Source organism: Tenrec ecaudatus, chromosome 5, assembly GCF_050624435.1.
Source record: "Tenrec ecaudatus isolate mTenEca1 chromosome 5, mTenEca1.hap1, whole genome shotgun sequence".
Classification (NCBI taxonomy): Eukaryota; Metazoa; Chordata; class Mammalia; order Afrosoricida; family Tenrecidae; genus Tenrec; species Tenrec ecaudatus.
This window is the reverse complement of record NC_134534.1, coordinates 68,859,223-68,871,398: the sequence shown is the minus strand read 5'-3', so window position 1 is coordinate 68,871,398 and position 12,176 is coordinate 68,859,223.

Sequence of the window (12,176 nt, the reverse complement as noted above, 5' to 3'; positions counted from 1 at the left end):
CTGCTAACAATTTTTTTTACATTAACAATAGCAAAAAATTTTTTAAAAAGACAAATTCTGGGGAGGCTGTGGTGAGACTGGAACACTCAAATATTACTGATGGGACTGGAGAATTAAACACCACTAGGGAATCAGTATGGCACTTCCTTAAACAAATGCAAATGTAAATACCTCTTAATCTTGCTGTACCCCAAAGAAATAAAAAACAAAACAAACATACGCATACATACCCATATTTATTGTAGTAATTTCTATAATAGCAAAAAGATGGAAAAATAAAAAATGCTATCTGTAGAGGAACGGATAAATTCTGGTACATACACACAATGGAATACTTTGCATCCTTAAAAAACAAATGACAAATCTGTCATACACCTCAAACCATGGACAAAAATGGAGGACATCCTAAAGAAAGCCTCATAAGTATTCATAAGCATTACTATAAAAAATGGGGGGGAGTACTGTTCGCACCAAAGGAGTAGATTTTGAAGACTACGACAAGACCAGGGCCAGGAGAGAGGGGAAAGGGACAGGGCAGGGTGGGAGAAGGAGGAAGGGTGGGTGGGAGAAGAAAAATACAAGAAGGAGAAGAAGTAAGAATCCCATTACTCGGGGCATGGTGCTGCTACTGGAATACTGTCACTGTTTGGTGAGATGGGATATGCAACTACATATAATGTTTTCTGTTGAATGTGTTATATTCCACAAATAAAAGGGAAAATAATAATAGTAATGATTAAAAAATGAATGAAATTTTAGAGAGAGAGATGGGGAGGGGGTTCATAGCCTTTAAAACCCTCCCAATTCCTTAACTCATCAGACTTGCACACTGATCTGCGTGGTTATAAAAGGAGGTGTGGTAGTTACATAATCTGTTGTCAATTAGAGACTAGTAAGAGTGAAGGGGTGGAGTTTAGTCTGTCAGCCAGGTCACAGCTTGATGCACTCATTTGGAGGCACTATGGATATAAAAAGCTTGCTGGAGGAGGGACACACACTCTCCCTGTGAGACATTCCTGTTGACAAGACACATAGAGCTACAAGCTGATGAAGCTGGAGGAGTCATGTGGAGACCCAAACCAGCGCTGAGATGCTTCCACCATCACTGGATGCATAAGACTTTCCACCCACTGGCCTGCAACCTTCCTGTATTCGGTGTCATTGCATGTGTTGTGTGAATCTGAGGAGGAATTCATAGACTGATGGTTGGACATATGGGCTCATATTGGACTTACGGACATGAACTGGACTGGGTTGGGATGTTTTCTTAATATACAATTGTTCTTTTATATAAAGTTCTTTCTTTTTTTCCTAAAGCTCTTTCTTTTTTTTTTTTTAAATCATTTTACTGGGGGCTCATACAATTCTTATCACTATCCTTACATCCATCCATTGTGTCAAGAACATTTATACATTTGTTGCCATCATCATTCTCAAAACATTTGCCTTCCACTTGAGCCCTTAATGTCAGCTGCTCATTTTCTCCCTCCCTCCCCACTCCCCTAAAGCTCTGTCTTATACACATATGAGTGTCATGAATTTGTTTCTCTGGTCTACCCAGACTAACACAGAAGGCAATGTAACCTTGAAACTGACTTAAATTCTTTTGGGATACACAAGCCAGTGTCAAACAAAAAATATAATAAAGTCATTAATTTAAAGATTGCAATGCTCATCTTGTTAGGAGACTTTCCTGTTCTGGCTTTGAAATAGCAAGCTGCCTTCATCCAAGGGGCCCTATGGCTAGAGCCATGTGGCCAGGAAGGCAGGGCAGCTCTGGACAAGAGCTAGCAAGAAATGATGCCCTTAGTCTGTCAGCCTGCAAGCAACTAATGCTGGTCACCACCATGCTAGCCTGAAAGACAGTTTTCCCCTAATGAAGCCCTGAGATGAGACTGCAGCCCTTACTGACTGACTGACACCTTGTATACTGAGACTCATTTCCTACAGCTGCCAACACATAACACTAGACATTGAGTGGCTTATAAGAAAATTAATTTGCCTCACAGTTCTGAAGGCCAGGAGTCCAAATCCGGGTCTGTCAGTCACATTGCTTCATCATGAGGCCTCTGAAGGAAAACGGTGCCATGCCTCTCGGTGGCTATTGGCAGTCCTAGGCATCCTTGGCTCTGCAGTCACATGGTCATTCTTCCTCTGTTTGTCTTTCTGTCTCTCTTCACTCCTTTGATAAGGACACTACGCAGAGGATTGAGATCCATTCTACATCCGCATTCCCTGGGTTAACCCCCCAAGTCGCATCTTCGAAGACCCCATTTGCAAAGAAGAACACATTCACAGGTACTGGGGTTGTTGGTCGGTGCCATCAGTTGGTTCTGACCCACAGCAACCCTGTGCACAACAGAACGAACACGCCCTGCCGGGCAGCAGCCTCACAGTTGTTCCTCTGTCTGAGCCACTGTGGCAGTCGCTGCGCCAGCCCGTCTCTTTGAGGGTCTTGTTCCTTTTACCTGCCCTGCTACTTTACCAAGCACGTTGTTCTTCTCCACGGCCCGGTCGCTCTTGACCACATGTCCAAAGAGTGTAAAAAGAGGTCCCTCCATCTTTGCCTCTAAGGAGCACTCTGGCCGTACTGCTTCCAAGATAGATTTATTTGTTCTTTTAGAAGTCTGTGGTACTTTCCATTCTTTACTAACAATACTGTTTCAAACTCACAAATTCTTTTCTGCAGTCTTCTTTATTTGATGTCCATTTTTTTATGCACACGAGTCAATCAAAAGTAACCAGAGCTTTCATCAGACAGACTTTAGTCCTCAGAGTAACATCCTTACTTTCCAAAACTATAAAGAGGTAATGTGCAGCAGATTGACCTAATGCAACATGTCTTTGCAATGAATACTGGCATGCAAAGAGAGGTGACCCAACAGAATGCTCAAAACTAGAGAACGATATCATTGATATTGCACACAAGTGAAATTCTACTTAAGACCATTCAACGACTCAGTAGCACACTGACAGGGAACTGTCGAAGTTCAGGCCAGATTCAGAAGAGGAAGTGGAATAAGGGATATCAATGCTGCTGCTGATGGATCTTGGCTCAAAACAGAGACTACCAGAAAGAGGCTTACTTGTGTTTCATTGATTATGCAAAGGCATTCCACTGTGTGGATATAATAAACTGTGGATAACACTGAGAAGAATGGGAACTCCAAAACACTTTATCATGCTCATTCAAAACTTGTACATAGATTAAGATGTAGTTGTGCAAGCAAACCAAGGGAATACTGCATGTTTAAATTCCAGAAAGGTGTGCATCAGGGACGTACCTTCTCACCATGCTTGTTCAATCTATTATGTCAAGCAAATAATTAGAGAGGCTGGATTATATGAAGAAGATTGTGGCATAAAGTTTGGAGGAAGGCTTATTAACAACCTGGAGTATGGAGATAACACAACCTTGCTTGTTGAAAGTAAGGAAGACTTGAAGCTCTTCCTGATGATCAAGGATTGCAGTCTTCAGTATGGATTACAACTCAATGTAAGGAAGACCAAAAATCTCACAATTGGAACAATAGGTAACATCAATGATAACGAAAGAAAAGGTTGAAGGTGTCAAGGATTTTGCCTTACTTGGACTGACCATCAATGCTCATGGAAGCAGCAGTCAAGAGATCAAAGACTAGGAGAAAACAACAGACCAATGGTTCTGGAGGGACTTGGAGGAACAGAAAGGGGGTGGGAAGAGTGGGGAGCAAACAATGCCACAGACAGGAGAACAACTAGGGAACTAAAATGAGGAAGATGTAGTGATCCCAGTGGTTTTGGAAGCAAAGCTATGGATAGAGGTATAAACATAGGTGTTCACTTTTAAAAATCTATCAATTCATAAAAATAGAGGTATTGGCCTATGTACATATATTGATATTGCAATACACTGAGGAAGTGAACAGATTTGGGCCACTGTTCAAACCCTCCCTCAACACAAGAACACTGTTCTAACAACCTGGCATTTTGTGATACCCTACCAACAAGATTGCTGAAGACAAAATGTGTACATATGCAAATCTGGTGAAGAAAGCAGATGGTGTCCAGCCATCAAAAGATATTGCATCTGGGGTCTTAAAGGCTTGGAGCTAAATAGGTAGCCATCTGGCAGAGAAGCAACAAGCCCACATGGAAGAAGTACACCAACCTGTGTGATCATGATGTGTCAATGGAATCAGGTAACAGGTACAAGAGGACCCAAAACAAACCAAAAACCCCCTTCCATGTGGCCTTTGTTGCTTCTGAGCTATATGGCTACTTGTTTACCTTCAAGCTTTTAAGACCCCAGGCACTATACCTTTTGATAGCCGGGCACCATCAACTTTCTTCACCACATTTGCTTATGCACCCGTTGGTCTTCAGCGATCGTATCATTGAGATGAACACACAATGACATAATTGTTTTGTTCTTTGATGCCTGATAACTGATCCCTTTGGCACCTCATGATCACATAGGCTTGTGTGCTTCTTCCATGTGGGCTTTGCTGCTTCTGAGCTAGATGGCAGCTTGTTTACCTTTAATATCAGGCCATTAATATCCCAGATGCTATATCTTTTGATAGCCAGGCACCATCAGCTTTCTTCACCACAATTGCTTATTCACCTGCTTTGTCTTCAGCAGTTGTGTTGGGAAGGTGAGCATCATAGAATGCCAATTTAATAGAAGAAAGTATTCTTGCATTGAGGGAGTGTTTGAGTGGAGGCCAAATGTCCTTCTGCTACAATACTAAACCTATAAATATATGCACATAGATCTATTTCCCCATCCTCATATATAAATATATTTGCATATATTTATGTGTCTTTATCTAGACATCTATAAAAGCCCTCCCAGATCTTTCCTCTATTTCCCTTGACTTTCCTCCTGTCCCACTATCATGCTCAGTCCCCACCGGGTTTCAGCAATTCCTCTTTGTTACATTACCCTTGGTCATATCCTACCAGGCTCCCCACACCCTCCTCAACACCAATTTGGATCACTTGTTGTTCCCTTGCCCCTGGGTTTGTTAACACCACTTCCTGTGCAATCAAGAGGTTTTGAAGGGATCAGGGATCAGGCATCATCAGAACAAAAAAAATCTTACCATAGTGAATGAGGGGGCGAGTGCAGAGTGGAGACCCAAAGCCCATTTATAGGCCACTGGAGATCCCCTTGAAGAGGAGTCTCGGGGAGGAGACGAGCCAGACAGGATGCAATATAGCAACTATGAAAATTACAACTTTCCTCTAGCTCCTAAATGTGTCTCCCCCACCCCACCCTGACTGTCATGATCCCAATTCTACCTTGCAAGTCTGGCTAGACCAGAGGATGTGCTCTGGTACTGATAGGAACCAGAAACACAGGAAATCCAGGGTAGATGATCCCTTCAGGACTAGTGGTAAGAGTGGCAATACAGGGAACGTACAGGGAGGGTAGGTTGCAAAGGAGGAACCGATTACAAGGATCTACATGTGACCTCCTCCCTGGGGGTCGGACAACAGAAAAGTGGGTGGAAGGAGACAAAGGGCAGGGAGAGATTTGACAAAATAATAATTTATAAATTATCAAGGGTTCAGGAGGGAAAGGGGATGGGGAGGGAGGGGAAAAAAGCCAGGGGCTTAAGTGGAGAGCAAATGTTTTGAGAATGATGAAGGCAATGAATATACAAATGTGCTTTACACAATTGATGTATGTATGGATTGTGATAACAGTTGTATGAGCCCCTAATAAGATGATTAAAATTTTTTTTAAATAAATAGAAATCAGAGGGAAAAAGAAACAAACAACTCCCCCCATATAAGGGGGGGGTGATCAAAGCAGAGATCCAAAACCCATCTGTAGACAATAGGACATCCCCTCACAGAAGGGTCAGAAGTGAGAGCTGAGTCAACCAGGGTGCAGTATAGACCGATGCTGTCAGAGAGGACTAGTCCTTAGAGAAGGACGTCTTGCTTGGTAGCGGATCAGTGAAAAAGAAGTGGACCTTCTATGAGGTGGATTGATACAGTAGTTGTGACAAAAGGCTCCAAGACAGGAATTATTGTGGAGATGACGCAGGACCGGGAAGGGTTGTGTCCTGTTGTACATACGGTCTCTAGGAGTTGAGATCCATTCAAAGATGCCTAATAACAAACAACTACCGTTGTAGCCATGTTCCAAAATGACAATCACATCTGATAGAGCCCAAAGTTATATATATTTATCACACAAAGGTCCTGTGGCTTGTGGCATGAAAGGCCACTTAGGTGCCAACATGTCACTGCCCCGTGTTTTGAGGTGGTTCTAGGCATGGGGCTTCAGATCCATTGTAAATGGGAATAACATAGCACTACTTAGTATCTAGCATTGGTAAATTAATGGGGAAAACACAGTGAGAAGACTATTTTTCAAATTATGTTAAAAGTAAAAAGCAGGCAAACAGCATTTGATTTCACTGTGCTCTCTCTTCTCTCAGGAAAGTAAATGAAGCGAACAAACTCACGCTGAAGCATGGTCTTTCATTTACATGAGAGCAAGCTGCCTGTTATTTATTTATTTTTTGGCTGTTCTTTTGAAGTGCTCAAAAGTGTTCCTGCTCCAATCCAGGGAGAACCCCCATTGTTAGGATCAGTAACAAAAAGAGGATGAGGCAGGAACAGGAAGAGGATTGCCAAGAGATTTTGCAAATGTCCTCAGGATTTCAGAGAATGAAAAACTACCCTACTTGAAGTCTGAACTAAAAAGAGTATTCTTTTTTCCCCCCCTAACCCTAAGTAAAAAGATTATTAAGGAAAATTAATGCTCTGCCCTCATATGCTTAGTTGGCTCTCAGAGACGTTTGGTTTTTCTTTGAGTTATAGAGAATTTAAGTATTAGGCTCGTTTGGAAGGAAAAACAATCAAATGGAGACCATATATGTAAATAGCTTGCAATTTATGGAGAAGGATCCTTTTTCTCTCTTAAAAAGTTGTTCAAATATTTTTTGCAAAAAGAAGGAAAAAGAGCTTGGATTGTTTCTGTGAGTACAGAGAAGTTATGCCTTGAGGAAACAATGCCACACTTCACCCCAATATCACAGTGGTAATTACCTCCCTGACGCTCACTTGGGTAAAAATCATCCTTCATTAGATTTATGCTTTCAGATGTTGGAATACTAAATTAGGTTGGTGTCTTACTAATAAGCCACCTTGGGCATTACCCGTGTTGACACTCTGTTTAGATCAGTGGTCCAGAAGAAGACAAGGAGAAAAAAAAAAAAAGAGTGAAAGTAGACTTCTTGGTGTTAGATAATATTGGGGGCAAAATCAAGAAGCTACAGGATAGTTCTAAATGATGCGACTAAAATGCCATTTTCATAAACAACAAGGTTAATACATTTTCATAACAAGGGCTTAGAAACATTGAGCTTCCACATCTCTGTGCTCTGGGACACCCCAGTACTCATTGCCAAGGGCAGCCGAAGCTAACCACCACAGCGCATGGAGCTGTCTGAACACAGAACATACAATTACCAAAAAACCCAAACAACACAGAAAGGACAATCATATCAGAATGCAATTCCCACACAAGGGCAAGCATGGGGCAGAAACACGCAAAGATGCACCGAGCGGAAAGTGGGGTGATCCTGCTGTCCTCTCTCCAGGAGCCCTGCAGGCACTAGGGGTGAGGCATTGGCCAGCAGTTGGAACGCACCAGCCCTCCTCAGAGAAAGAAGAGGCCGTCCGCTCCCAGAGAAATGGAGAGTCTCGGAAACCCTACATAGGATTGCTAGGAGTCGGGATTACACGTTGGCACTGGGTTTCTTTCTTTGTTGTTCGTGTGCACGCGTGTGTGATTATAAACTACAACCGGTGAAGGATTATATTTTCTTTTTTTTATTAAAAGGTTATTTTATTGGGGACTTTTACAACCCTTATTACAATCCGTACATCAATTGTATCAGGCATGTTTGTACGTATGTTGCCATCATTCTTTTCTAGACAATTAATTTCTATGGAGCCCTTGGTATCAGCTCCTTTTTTTCCCTGCCACCTCCACCCATCCTCGTGACCCCTTGATAGATTCTAAATTGTTATTATTTTCATATCTTACACCGACCTCTGTGTCCGTTCTCTCATGGTTTCTGTTGTTTTTTCCCCTGGAGGTGAATGGTTATGTGTTGATCATTGTGATCAGTTCCCTCTTCCTTCCCAACTTCCCCCCTCTTCCCCTTCCCTTTCTGGAATCATTATTGCCGTTTCTGTTCCTGGAATCCATGTGTCATGAGCTCTTATATCTCTTTATTTATTTTTGGTGCCCATTTCTTTCTTAAAAATCATTTTATTGGATTATATTTTCTAACACCTCTATTAGGATATAATTCACATACTACAAAGTTTGCCCAGTTAAAGTACACAATTCAGCGGTTTTAAATATATTCACAGAAATGTCACAGACCTGAAACAACCTAGCCTTCATTGTACAGGACAGCAAAATGTAAAACAACCAATCATTTCCATTTAATTGCAGTAAAAGTCTAGGATTTTCTCTGTAGTGCTGTTTTTCTCTGCCAGCCTGCTTAAAGGAAAGACGGTGAGTATTAGTGATAAATTCATCTTTAATGAAGAAAAATGTCAGGACTAAAGAGAAATGTCAGTTTCTCTCAGTGCTCAGTCATGGTCTCTGAGTAGACAGCAAACACTCACCAACGGTGATGATTAGATCCAAAAATTTATATGCTCTGCTTTATCTACTCTTTGATTAATCCATAACAACCAATTACCATTGCTTACCTTTATTATTAGATTTTCCCAGCGCCATTACACTCCTGACTGATGAAAACGCTAAGAAGAGACCATCAGCAGCTCGCTCAGATCACTCCAGCTCATGCTGAATGACAGTTGTCCTCTGACTTTGAAGGCCTGATCTGATGATCGCTGAGCTTGGACTGTGCAGAAATGAGTACATAGGAAGCTTTGGGATGAGCACCTAGTGCAAAATGGCAGGGTGCAGAGGAAGCTTATCTTTTATCGTGGAAACCAGGGCACTTTAGAGTACACAAAGGGGGCCTGCAATGTATTAGTTACTATTCCTATCACCTAGGACTGACCCATTCTGCAAAACTAGAATGATAATACAAATGACTGGTTTTCACACTAAACTAATATTAGATATTTTAATTAAACATTTATATGAAAACTCCCATAGACACTTCAAGATTTTCCATTTGTTAAGTTGTCATCTTTGGAAGTCACTTTTGAATCATATGATGCCCCCCTGGTCTCACCCGATGAGCCAAGATATCTATTAGTCACTAAGCCTGACCGGCTCCTCTAGAGCCAGCAGATGCCAGACTCTTACACAATTCGGTTGCTGGTGCAATTAATCTGTCCCTTTTTGACATGCAATCAATTTCCTAATAATGAACCTTAAGAAGAATGGGTAGACATTGTCTTCACACTCAAGCTGTAAAGAAGTAACGCCTGACTGATTTTTCCAGGGCAAAGGAGTTTCCATCATCAAAACTTTTAATCATTTGAGATAGGCACATTTCTAAATATAGTAGCCAGGTTGTATATGTTTTCCCAGAGAGTCCAGGTCTCTTCTTTGGGGCACCTCATTTCACATCACCCAAAATATACTTACTCAGCAGCCCCGTGATCTCCACTATCCAGCAAAAGATAGCAAGGTACTCTGTCTCCTGGTTGTTTGGCAACATTGAGGGTCTTTCAGTATCACCACCCTCCTCATGCATCCTGGACATGGCTGTCTCCCCTTCATTCAGGAGCAGGGTGGGAGGTTTGGGAATCAACATCTGTCAGGCTGCTTCATCATTTTCCCCCTAACTCCGCAATTTCATCCTTTCATGAGAGGGTGAATGTGGATATAAAAACTAGTCCTACAGACCTCTTCTGAGTGCTTCACACAGACTCGATTGTAAACAGCCCAGTCTTATATATCAGAAGACATCCAAGTTCACAGCACATCCCTGGGCATCCCTAGGATTAGGTACCAGTCTTGGTTGGCCACTTATAACTTTACCCCTCTTTTTCTACCACCCCAAATAATATATTGGCAAGTGAGACACAGTCCATTAATATGGCAAAGGAAATCCTTCACAACTTCAATCTTTCCCGTTTATCATGATGTTGTCTATTGGTCAAGTGGTGAGGAGTACAGTTTTCTTTACATTGAGTTGTAATCTATATCAATGGCTGAAGTCTTTGATCTTCGTCAGCAAGTGACTCAAATCCTCCTCATGTTCAGCAAGCTAAGCTGTGTCATCTCCATATTGCAGGTTGATAATAAGCCTTCCTCCAACCCTGATGCTGCCTTCTGCTCCATATAGTCCAGCTTCTCAAATTATTTGCTCAGCATCGAGTGAAACAGCATGGTGAAAGGATACAGCCGCGAAGCACACCTTTCCAGATTTTAAACCACCCTTGTTCTATTCGTCCATGCAAAGGTTCCACATGGCCACAGTGAAATCTTCTCAATGTGGCCCCTAGTTTGTGCTGATCCACACAGTCAAATGTCTCTAATAAACAATAAACACAAACATCTTTCTAGTCTTCTCTGCTTTCATGTCAGCAATGATATCACTGGCTCCCTGTCCTCTTCTGAATCCAGCTTCAATTTCTGGCAGCTCCCTGCTGATGTACCACTACAACTGTTGTTGAATTATCTTCAGCAAAATTTCACTTGTATATGGTATTACTACTACTATTCAATAATTTTAATATTCTGTTGGGTCTCCTTCCTTTGAAAGGAACATAAATCTGAATCTCTTCCAATTAATCTGTTCTTTCAAATTTCTTAGCATAGGTGAGTGAGTGCTTCCAGTGCTCCAACAGCTTGTTGAAAAACACCAACCAGTATTCCATCAATTCCCAGAGGCTTGTTTTCCACTAACACCTCAGTGCAGCTTGGATATCTTCCTTCAGTGCCATCAGTTCTTGATCTTGTGCTATCTCTTGAAAAGTTTGCATGCTGACCCATTTTTATTGGTACAGTGAGTCTGAGAAATCCTTCCATCATCGTTTGATACTTCCTACATCCTTCAATATTCTGTCCATGTTGTTGTTGTTAGGTACCATCGAGTCAGTTCCAACCCATAGCAGCCCTGTGCCAACCAAACAAAACACTGCCCAGTCCTGTGCCATCCTCATTACTGGTCCTATGCTTGAGCCCATTGCTGCAGCCCCTGGGTCAATCCACTGACCTTCCACTTTACCAGTCATGATGTCATTTTCCAGGGTCTGGTCTTTCCTGATAACCTGGCCAAAGTATTTGAGACAAAGACTCACTATCCTCACTTCCAAGGATCATTCAGGCTGTACTTCCTCCAAGACAGATCAGTATGTTCTTTTGGCAGCCCATGGTACTTTCAATACTCTCTGTCAGCATCACAGTTCAAATGCACAGATTCTTCCATCATCTTCCTTATTTCATGTCCAACTTTTACGTGCAGACGTGGTAATTAAAAATACCATCGCTTGGGTCAGGCACACCTATATCCTCAGAGTGACATCCTTCCTCTTGGATAATTTAAAGAGGCCCTGGACAGCAGGGTCACCCTATGCAATGCATTGTTTGAGTTCTTGACTGCTGCCTCCAGGAGCATTGCCTGCAGACCCAAGCAAGATGAGATCCTTGACCACTTCGATCTTTTCTTTTCATCGTGGTGTTCCCTACTGGCCCAGTTGTGAGGATTTTTTCTTTAAATTACAGTATAATCTATATTGAAGGCTGTAATCCCCGATCTTCATCAGTAAGTGCTTCAAGTCCTCCTCATTTTCAGCAAGCAAGGCTGTGTCATCTGAAAATCCCAGGTTGTTTATAAGCCTTTCTCCAACCTTGGCCAAGTCCTTATCTGGTCTCCTGGGCACCAACAGCTTTAGGGTCAAGGATGGATAGAAAATAAAGCACAATGAGAGGTGAGGTGGGGGTGGAGATAAAGTTTAAAGGAAAGAGAAATTTTAGGATGAAGAAAATGATAAGGGAACACCCAAAAATTCAGGTTGATAAAATCAAAGACAACTTTTTAAGGAATGCCGATTTATGATCATCCTGCCCTTCTCAATTTCATAACAATATCATCTGTGTCTTTGGTTACCTTTGAGTCAATTTTAAATCATTGAGTCCCCATGTGTATCAGAGTAGAATTATATTCTCTAAACCTTGGTGGCATCCTGGTTATGCTTTGGGCTGCTAACTGCAAGGTCAGCAGTTTGGA